Here is a 10016-nt window from a genome sequence, read left to right as displayed (position 1 = left end):
GTTAATTTAACAGGTGATTATCCAATTTAAATCATTTATGGAGACATGAAGAAATTCTACCAGGTGTCCCTATTCATGAACTTTTGCTTGGGGCAGTATACTGTTTGTATAGCATTGAGTACAGAGCAAATTCTCTTGTGTTAAATCAATACTGACTGTAAATTTAACACTGGCCATGGCTACACAGGTCCACCCTTTTGAGTGTTAAATGAACACTGTGCTTAGTGCTGACACTATTACACTTTGTCAGTGTTAAGGAATTAAAACTTTCAGTGTTGTGCAATAACACCTTATATTGTATTTTTACCCATTGCACCAAGAGGTCAGTATCTCTTGACAAGGTCACACAGTTGGGTTAAGGACATTACAATAATGTTTCAAGTCTTTATTGTAACATGCTCTTATGTAAGAGTTTATTCAGAACTGGAAGCAGACATGCTCAAATGTTTATTAACATAACTATAGACCACTTAAACTAGTACAACGCTTCCACTCACAGGTGGCCCAAAATACCTAATTGAAAGCCACGTCCCAATAAACCACACCTCAAATATAATTTCCCAGTGTGCCTTGCCTTTTCGAGTGAATTGTATCCTTAACGCCCATGACTGTATTAGTTAGTGACAGAGACATTGTTGTTAAATTAATTCCTTTTCAGTCCTGTGGACTTCAAGTGGGTTCCTACTGTAGGCAAATGTTATCATTAAAATGAAACTGTTTATGACAATACATTACATACATCATAAAGACCTTACTTTGACGGCCAAGTTTTACCCTAACACAGAGGTGTTAGGAACCTCCTCGTTTACAGGCCACATCAGGCCTGCAAGTCATATTATGCTGGTTTACTAAATTATGTGTAATTTCTATTGGAATCCAAAGTTAGGACAGCCAACAATTTAAAAAAATTATTCGCCCGCATCCTGCGTTAATAATGATTATCAGGGTTAGGAACATTGATAAAAGAGACTACCTAAACCATTTAAACTGGAACAATGGGCGCAATAAATCTACATTGAACAAAAATATAAACGCAACATGCAACAATTCCAAAGATTTTACTGAGTTACAGTTCATATAAGGAAATCGTTCAATTGAAATCATTGAATTAGGCCCTAATCTATGGATTTCACATGACTGAGTATACAGATATGCATCTGTTGGTCACAGATACTGTAAAAAAAGGTAGGGGCATGGATCAGAAAACCCATCAGTATCTGGTGTGACCACCATTTGCCTCATGCAGTGACATCTCCTTCGCATAGAGTTGATCAGGCTGGAATGTTGTCCCAAACCTCTCTAATGGCTGTGCAAAGTTGCTGGATATTGGTGGGAACTGGAACACGCTGCAGTACACATCGATCCACAGCATCCCAAACATGCTCAACGAGTGACATGTCTGGTGACTATGCAGGCCATGGAAGAACTGGGACATTTTCAGCATCCAGGAAAAGTGTACAGATCCTTGCGACATGGGGCCGTGCATTATCATGCTGAAACATGAGGTGATGGCGGTGGATGAATGGCACGATAATGGGCCTCAGGATCTTGTTACGGTATCCCCACGCAGATGAGCTTCCCTGAGACAGTTTCTGACAGTTTGTGATGAAATTCTTCTGTTGTTCAAACCCACTGTTTCATCAGCTGTCCAGGTGGCTGGTCTCAGATGATCCCGCAGGTGACAAAGCCAGGTGTTAAGGTCATGGGCTGGCGTAGTTATACATGGTCTGTGGTTGTGAAGCCAGTTCGACATACTGCCAAATTCTCTAAAACAACGTTGAGAAATCAACATTCAATTATCTGGCAACAGCTCTGGTGGACATTCTTGCAGTCAGCCTGCTAATTGCAACTGTGCAAAACTTGAACGATCTGGGGCATTGTGTCGTGTGACAAAACTGCACATTTTAGAGTAGACTTTTATTGTCACCAGCACAAAGTACACCTCTGTAAAGATCATTCCGTTTAATCAGCTTCTTGATATGCCACCCCGGTCAGGTGGATGGATTAATTTAGATTTTTTAAATGTTATTTATCTTTATGTAGCATAAGATGAATCAATCAACATACATGCAAAAACACAGATATTAAAAACAATTGTGAGAAAATCTAACTGCAGTAGAGTAAGCATGAAAATATTATAATGATGGGCATGATTTTGATGGGAATGTTTTACTCTCCACAGAGTAAAACTGACACAATCACACTCTCATATTCAACACTTTTTATTAACACCACCACTGGGGCTTCTTTTACACCAATGAGTGTTAAATTCACTCTTAGAAAGTTAAATGAACTCCTGAATCAACACTAGAAATGTTACGCTGAAAAATCAACACTTGGTAACACTGGTCAATTTGCTGTGTAGATATTATTTTCATGAAAGGATTGTATACAGATATTGTCGTCATAGGCTCTTACAGAGCAGTGTTGAGCCACTTCTTAGTTATCAGAATTCACATAGACCTACTTCATTTTCCAAATTTCTTGAGAATATGAAATACTGTCTCAACCTGCCAAGCCTTATTTCGGTGAGGTGATTAACATCTTTGATATATGGTTAAAGTCAAGCTACACCTTTCATCCAGAATTATGCATAATTTAGGTTATATGACAGGTAGGGCCGTAGATTTGATTTAAAGGTGTTTAATGGGTTTTAAATATTATCACAGGAGCTTCTTACCTACAATAAAAACACAGCTGTATGAGACTAGCTAAAGAAATGACACACAGGTTAAATATTGTGCTACCTGAGAGAACACTATAAACCCCAATGTGCTGTCGTTACTCAAAACTTTGGAGGAAACCTCTTGCACTTAATATATCTCAGTACAGTTACTTAAAGTGATTTTGTAGTCGTTACTCAAACCAATAGAGTCACTGTGACCCTGTAGGCGGACCAGATTTGGAGTTGTATCAGCTTGAACATTTTGAGTAATGTCCCCACTAAGGCCATATTCCAATTACGAGATATGAAATTAGTCTGAGAAGCTGTGGCGAAAGAGCCCACTGTGCACAGATGTCAATTCAACATCAATTCCACTTTGGTTCAATGTAATTTTGTTGAAATTACGTGGAAACAACATTGATTCAACCAGTGTGTTCCCAGTGGGAGATTTCTACTTTTCAATTCACATTACATCCTTGCCTTACCTTTCGTTGTGGCTGGCAAAGCAACATTCTTGGTCACAGTACCCACTATAGCCAGTAAACACAATTATTCAACAATGACAGAAACCCTTCTTCTAAAACACATTACACTATTCAATAATGCAAAAATTCTCAAGCATGTGGAGAAACAGTTGGGTTTGTTTTCTGGTCTGTAGGCTTCACATGATATTTTAGCTTCAAGACAAAAGCACAGAATTGTTAACAGAATGTCTTCAAGTAACATTAGTTTATCAAAAATTAACAATTAACCTTCCCATACGAATATAAAAGTACACTGGGTCTACCTGAGGTTAACACAGGCTTAGGAGATCGTATCTGTTTTGTTCTATGAGATAATAGCATTCAGTCAACCCTACAAAACAACTATACATTTTCCCATTGGTGAAAAATATATCTTCAAACCTTCAATTCAGCATCTGGAATGCACGTGATGTCAACGTCTGGAATCAACATCATTTCGCTTACTGGGATGTTTGACTTATTAGCTATGGATTTGGAGTTTCTGTATCCCAATTTGCCAAGGCAAAAAATTATGGAACGCCTTTGCGTGTCAAAAAAGATACACGTCAGTGTTATTTGACGTGTCAAATAACACTATTTGACATGTTAAATAAGCTTGTTGACCAATCAGGACCTGAATATGACTTCACATCACAATAATTTAACACGTTCATACATTTTTGCGTAACTGTTACACATTGATTACACCATCACTCGTATTTCTTACGTCACAACGATTCATCGATACGTATCGATGCTGGTAAAGTTGTCTCGCGCATCTACAGTGCTGGTCATAAAAAAGCTAGCAAGCTCAGGGATGCAAACAATGTTCTTCTCCAAAAACAGAAAAACAGACAATCTGTTTCAGTAGCTATAGTTAGCTAGCTAGTTAGGTGTCATCATCTAAAATAACCCTAATTCAAAATAAAAGTATGGAATTGACAGTGATGCAAATGAATACAAACAGCAGAATTATACCATAATTGAACAGATCAAGCTAAACGAGGCTGGAATGTTGCTATATAACATTTTAAAAAGACAATTTGTTAATTTGACAAAAATCTGTTGAAATCACACTGGATGTATTATACTTCAGAATTGCATTGGGGGCATACCTATTTAACTGTTCAGCCTTACCTATGGATTGTGGATCAATGACATGGGGTATCAGTCTACTCAGTGACACCCAGAGAACATTAGCGTTGTAGCTCTTATTGCGTGAATTGAGCCACATTTATTGTCAACCTATGTATTGAACACTAGTTCAGAGGAAAAACAATAGTGTGTGAATGAATGATTTGGAGTCTGATAACTCTGAGGAGGACGCTGGGAAAAAATATATTGGGTAATGAGTAGACTGATACCCCATTTCATTTATCCCCAATCCTTAGGTAAAGCTGTACAGTGCAATATGAATGTCTATACAGACAATAGGCTGACTGGGGAGGTGATTTCACAGTCACAGGCCCGCGATAAGAGCTACAACGCTAATATTTGCGTAAACCCTTCACAGTTGTGTTCTGTGGGTGTCACATAGTAGATTGATACCCCAATTTCACTGCTTCACATTCCATCATTGTTTAACATTATCTAGTCTAAATATGGCATGATTCCACCAATTGCATCACTTTCAAATAGGTACTTTTATATTGAAGGCAAAATAGATTCCACTTTTGTGCCTAATCCTTATTGTGACTAGCTTCACAGCACATAACCCAGTCGAGCGTCACTAGCCAGATGACGCTCGCTATCTGTTTATAACGTTAGCTTTGGGCAACAGGGTTAAGTAGCTGGCTAGCTATTTATTTTCATGAACTGAAGTTCAATTTCAATAGGCGAACAACAAGTGGCAAACTATCTAGTACTTACTCACAAGGATTCCTAAATCATTGCTAAGAATAATGAAAATGACTGGAGTTTCTAATTGTCATTGTTTTCAGGCTCGTTGTATTGGTGCTAGCTAGGTACCAAGCTAAAGCTAGCTACCCCAGAAGTTGCGGTTGAACAAATAATGCCTTATTACCAAAGCGGTATTGTAAACACATCGTTGTTTGCCGGTGTTTGCTTGTTTGCAGACTTTTATGTACAGTTTTGACAGTACTACTAGTAGTGGTTGCGCTTGGCTTTCACGTGCAAATTCAGAACACACATCATTCTATAATATAACTGTGTTATTTGACTCGTCAAATAGTGTTATTTGACGTGTATCTTTTTTTGACATACAAAGACCCAAACGGCGTTCCATAATTTTTTGAAATACTGATATTTCAGTGGAGGATATACACATTTGTTTTTTACATAGCTGAGTGCCCACTCAGCTGTCGATGTAGCTGCTGTGCTGAGTGCCCCGCTTCCCCCTCTTTGATGCCTCTGTCTGGTCACTGGTCTAGCCTACAAACTTCATGCTGTACACAAAACTGTTCGAACTATTGCATTCCCTCAGTAGGCTATTAAGCATAAGCACATTTTCCTACAAGCTTTGTTGTTCACAAATCTGTTCAAACTATTGTATTCCATGCCTCAGTAAGCATACCCTTACAAAGAAATTGCTGTTTTTAAACTGCAGTATCTGCAGTCAATTTTGGACACAGTAATTGCAGAATAACTGCAGTTATACTGCACTGTGACTGCAGTTACGCTTCGAACACACCGACAGTGCATTACATTTTGGTACACCAGAATTACATTAATTTCCAAATGAACGCTGCCTTTACCTTGCAGCATTGGTTGCAGAGGCAGTTTCAGTGCGTTCGGTGTGGTGCATACATTGGATTTATCGAACACATGCGTCAAACTACGTGTAGACGGCTTGACAGAAATGTTAGCAGAAGGTGAATGTTGAACTTTTATTGCATACATATCCAGATGGTGCTGCATATTATTTTGCGCAAAAATGCTGTCAGTGTGTTGGAAGTGTAAGAATGCAAAATTACTATACAGTGTGAGGCATACCTTCGTTAAATCCAACATATGCACCACACAGAACGCACTGCAACTCTGTCTGCCTCTGTAACACAGCAAGGCAAATGCAGCGTTCCATTAGAAATTAATGTACTTCTTGTGTACTAAAATGTACACTATCGGTGTGATCAAGGCAATGGGCTACATATCATCATGGTTCAGAAGAGGGTGGTAAATATCGAAACGTGAAGGGAGGGGGAGCAGCAGCATTAGAAAAACTAATGTGTTTGTAACATGTACAGAACGTGAGCCAGATCCTAATGCCAAATTTTAGAGCTTTGAGATAACACTAATTAAAAGTGCTATACAAATTAAATGTATTATTATGTATAATTATTTTAGCTTCAAAAAAGAGGAATGGAACTCACACTTGAATGCGCTCATGACTCCATTCAATGCGCACCAAAATTACAATCTGTTTTGCTTTTGAAAGCCAAACACTGTAAAATCATATTTTATAACTTAGCCATGTTGGCAATTGAATAAGCTGTCAAATGATGCCCACCTGTCCTTGCGATTTATAATTAAACTTTTTTGGAATGCGTAAACACAAAAGTAATTGTGTGGTGGTGGGGAATCAGGGCTGTGTTCCAAACAAAAAATTACAAACTGCTTGCTTCAGTTCCTCAATGTCAAAGCTAGGAGAGCTAAAAAAATAAAAAGCAGCTTTCCTTGAGTCATATTAGTGCATTGGAATTACTTACAGGCTGACGACACCACTCGCATTGTAAAATGAATGTAGAAATCTATGTTATTCAATTATTGCACCCACACTGCTCACACGTCTCCATTGCCAAGGGCTAAAATAGAAGTCTCTTCTATTTCTGATGCAGATCGCACTGCACGTCCTGCCTCCCATCTCCTCATTGGTTTATAGAAGCAGGTACCCACGTGCCATCTCCTCATTGGTTATACCCACGTGGGTGACTGAAAGACGAATGAGGTCAGTGGCGGTAATACACCTAATTTATGAAAGTTGCCAATCTCAATATAAAGCCAAGAGAAGAAAAAGCCTGGAAGGAAGAGAGATGACGAGAAACAATTTGTTTTGTTTTGTTTTGTTTTGTCTTGTCTTGTTTTGTCTTGTTTTGTTTTGTCTGTTCACTACACTCTGCTCTCCTGCACCTGGCTTCTCCCCCAATACACACTCCTAACAACCGGTTTATGTGTGGATTAATTGGCGGAGTAGAGGACTTTGTGCATTTCAGGTAAAATAACAACTCAATGTTTATATCCCAGGACAAATTAGCTAGCAACAGCAAGCTAGCTCAATAGGACAAATTAGCTAGCAAGTGCAAGCTAACTAGCTAAATTGCCATACATGTTTAATGCTTTTCGACCTGTCCCCAAATTAATATAAATGGTTCAGAGTTTGTTTTGATATTTTAACCTGCGTGTAGTGATTGCATTTGGTGTGGGGGAACAAAATACATTTATGCACGATGGCGCACACGCGCAGCCGGTTTGGTTCCCGTGTTAGGCACTTTGCACAGTTTGGAGAGGTATGTGGCCACTTGGAAACACCAGTTAGACGTCTCACTCAAACCTTTGTAATCGTTTTTTTTTCTCATCTTGCACCAACTCTAAAAATGGTCTGAATGTTATTATTATGTTACTGAATGTATCCAGTGTATTTTCAAATGTAGTTATTTACAAATGCTGTGAAAAGTACAGTAAATGTAAAATGCACATAAAATCAACTGTGTAATGTTTGAATTCAGTCTTGTGTCAGGTGACCTTTGGTCACCTTTGGTCTGATAATTTCCCCATCATCTCGAAAGTGTTCCCTTTCAATTGCTACTATGGTTATAGGGTGAATTCAGAAAGATTGGGACAGCTTAATCCTAATGTGTTTATTTCTGCCAAGAGAAAATATATTGTTACTAAACCCATGAAGAGAAACCACATCTCAAAATCACATCACTTCATTGGGGTGACATAGAGGGGGGCTGAGCAAGCTTCAAATAGAAAGCTAACCACCCAAGCCCACAGTAAGATCTGTGACATAGCTGTTTTTCAGTTTAGATGTTTAGGTTATAAAATGTATAAATAATGCACTGTGCCACATTGTGATGTAAATGTGAAACATCTGTCCTGCTGCATCAAAATACATAAAAAAATTTGCCAATATTATCTTAAAATGTTGGAAATCAGTCATGTTTTTTGTTTTCCCACTTTATCAACCATAGCTAAAGTAGGACAGCATGGAGTTGCTAAAGTGTGACAGTCTTATAGGAAAGAGATCCAGTTTACATTTTTTTAAATATTTTACTAGGCAAGTCAGTTAAGAACAAATTCTTATTTTCAATGATGGCCTAGGAACAGTGGGTTAACTGCCTGTTCAGGGGTAGAACGACAGATTTTGTACTTTGTCAGCTTGGGGATTTGAACTTGCAACCTTTTGGTTACTAGTCCAATGCTCTAACCACTAGGCTACCCTGCCGCCCCATTAGGGATCCCCTGTACTTAGGTGAGGCAGGGCTCTGGTTCTTGTAGTACTTTTTCTTGTTATTGTTTTTTCTTGTAGTTCTGTTATTAGTACTGTTTATTTGAGAAAGTGGGACACTTTTTGCATTTCCGTCTCCTGGTAACCCTCTTCAGACATATCCAACATATTAGCCCAACACATGATGCATTTATGAAAACTTCAGATGTTTCTGAGTCACACAACATTGAATTGAATTATCATTGGGGTACAATTTGGACTATAATAATGGTGTCACACAGTCCAAGTTTATCTAACCTGGTTCCCAGTATACCAAATGCAAACTAAAAATATGGTTTTGTCTCAGTGTAAATAAATGGGTGTGTCATGCCTTTTTTTGTAGTGTGATTAGGAAACATCTTGAGGATTGCAGAAATGTATCATGTGTTGGGCTAATATGTTAGATAGATGTCGAAAGAGGTTACAGAAGACAGAACTGCAAAAAATGTCCCACTTTTTCCAAATTCCCCCTATATGCTTTTTAAAGTGCTTCTGTTCGAAACATTTAAATTTGGCCCTATCCATATAGGCCAATTTCCCAGTGGCATGTATTCATGGATGCCAAGGGAAGCCAGGCATCCCCCAAAAATGTACCAACAGAAAAACAACAACAAAAAAATGAATAAAATAATGAATGTTTCATAATTTTCCTTCAATTTGCAAAAGGCTGAATATATTTCACCGGAGAAAGCATCTGAGCAAGGGAATCAGCGCCCGTCTGTCTTTGTATGTGTAGCCCATCTATCTGATGCTGTCTGGTCAAAAATAGTATTACATAATAAAGTATCAAATAATAGCCAATAAGCTTTGAGGTAAACTGAGTGAGCTATAGTGTGAATAGCACTGGTGCTCCAAAAACAAAGTGTCAATGGAAGCCAGTTTGTAGTTGGCTTCACACCAATCACATCAACAACAAAAAACGTCATTGATAGAAAAAAAATGAATTGTTGTTCTCTGGTTGCTAGCTAGCTAGCTAAAATTGTCCCTTTCCTGTCACGCCCTGTTCTGTTTGACCTGTTCCTGTGATTGTTTCCACCCCCTCCAGGTGTCGCTTATTTTCCACAGTGTATTTATCCCTGTGTTTCCTGTCTCTCTGTGCCAGTTCGTTTTGTATTTTTCCAAGTCAACCAGCATTTTTCCTGTTCTCCTGCTTTTTGCATTCTCCTTTTTCTAGTCCACCCGGTTTTGACCCTTGCCTGTTTCTGGACTTTCTACCCGCCTGCCTGACCATTCTGCCTGTCTTGACCACTAGCCTGTCTGCCCCTCTGTACCTCCTGGACTCTGTTCATTCACTTGCTTACCCATTTGGATTAATGAACATTGTTTTAAGGACAGCTTTTCTCCATCTACGTAACATTGCAAAAATCAGAAACTTTCTGTCCTAAAATTATGCATAAAAATT

This window comes from Oncorhynchus masou, chromosome 22, assembly GCF_036934945.1.
Source record: "Oncorhynchus masou masou isolate Uvic2021 chromosome 22, UVic_Omas_1.1, whole genome shotgun sequence".
Classification (NCBI taxonomy): Eukaryota; Metazoa; Chordata; class Actinopteri; order Salmoniformes; family Salmonidae; genus Oncorhynchus; species Oncorhynchus masou.
Note: the sequence above shows the minus strand (reverse complement) of the source record.